Raw genomic sequence first — 1,823 nt, 5'->3', positions numbered from 1 at the left:
TTATTGGTTAACATGCAAAGGGCATAGACTAAAATGGCTTCTATCAAGCTACCATAGACATTGGAAGTTCGACGACAAATTTTAATTATCTATGATGCTTTGGAAAATTCAATATTAGATATCAACTTAAACTTATGCTATAATTTTGTGTTATTTATATGTACACTTGCATAAAATAATATATCAGTGAAAACAACGCCCACGGTGGCCGCGCGGCTTAAGCGTTGGACTATAACGCCGTGGGTCCCAGGTTCGAATCCTGGGTCTGGCAAGTAGGTACACATTGTTTTTCAAATTGTGTGTGTCAGGGTATGGACCTAATAGGTTGAGCAAGTGGCTGACATCCATTTCTCGTAAAAAACAAAATCTGTCAATATAAACCTCTACTCTGTAGAGGCCCATATGATCCTATTAGGATCGGACATGGTCGAAAGAAAAAAGAAGAAGAAAACAACACAAGTTTTCGTCTGTGTTGTCTGTTGTTAATTTCAATATTATAAATAAAAATCTCTCATTTTCTAATGTGTAAATAAACAATGAAAATGTTTAAAACTATTACAGATTAATTTTCGGTCCGAATGATTGCGTATTAATATAAAACCGATTTTGCAATTTGATCGACGAATGAAGTCTGGCAACTCGGTAAGTATTTGATGTGAAGTAAGTATTTGACATCCAACGAGCCTGGTCAGCGGATTAAAAAGTTGCGGATTTTTTAATCCGCAGACCAATCTGGGGTGCTCCACGCGAAAAAAAAGTCTGAAGACTGTAAATCGTCTGACTTGCGTGCCAATGGAGCGCAGACATTATGCTTGTATTCCAGCGATAGCGAACCTAAGGCACGCGAATGATTTAATTTGAAGCGAAGAAAAAAGTCTATAAGTAGGTAGGTAATAATTAGAAAAATTAGTCGTTTTTCAAACAAAATTATTATTATTAAACTGGCGCTAGGGGCCGTTCAGGTCCATGGCCGACTGCACAACGTTTCTCCAGGCATCTCTGTCCAGCGCTCTCTCTTCCCAGTTGACTATCCCCAGCCTTTCCGCATCCCTTTGAATGTTGTCCGCCCATCTCCGTCGAGGGCGGCCAAGAGGTCGAGTGCCAGCTGGTGTGCCTTTGTAAATCCTATAGAGAGTTCTAGATCTTTCAGATCGTACAACGTGGCCCGCCCATCTGAGCCTTCTTGACCTCAGAATATTAGTGATTCTAGGTTGGTATCGGTCGAAGAGCTCAGCGTTTGTGTGAATGCGCCACCGGTGGTTCTCATTGACGGGTCCAAGTATTCTCCGGAGGATTCTGTTTTCAAACACTTGGAGCGCCTTTTCAAAATAATATTCTTAATTTCAATAGGTATTGAAAAATTGGTTTTTAATAGGTACCTAGGTACCTACCTATTATTTTACAATATTTCATTAGCCCGTATTCTTGTTTTTCCAGTACAAATCTTGCAATCGATTTTTAACCTTTCCCTTACCATGGCAAAAAAATTACGCGCGTTCCCATGCAGTCCACTCAGTGGACCGATAGAAAATTGGCATTTTAGGGCATTTTAAAAGCTAATTGATTGCTTCAAAAGGTAAAGTATGTTTTTAAATACTGTTTAGTCATCGTTTAACATTTTATTCTGTGTATATTACATGCAATTATCTTATAATCGTGTATAATATCGGACATCGATAAAAGTACGTCATATCTAAGCCACGGCGTGTCTCGGTCTGTTTTAAATGGAACAACCAACATACGCTGCCATTTCACGGAGAGTGGGGGTGGCTAATTCATCCGAAGCGAACGAGGGATGTTATTAGGTAGGATAACATCTGTGT

The sequence above is a fragment of the Rhyacophila brunnea genome, unplaced genomic scaffold (genome assembly GCF_057557595.1).
Source record: "Rhyacophila brunnea isolate RB1 unplaced genomic scaffold, BYU_Rbru_1.0 scaffold_13, whole genome shotgun sequence".
Classification (NCBI taxonomy): Eukaryota; Metazoa; Arthropoda; class Insecta; order Trichoptera; family Rhyacophilidae; genus Rhyacophila; species Rhyacophila brunnea.
This window is presented reverse-complemented; position numbering follows the sequence as displayed.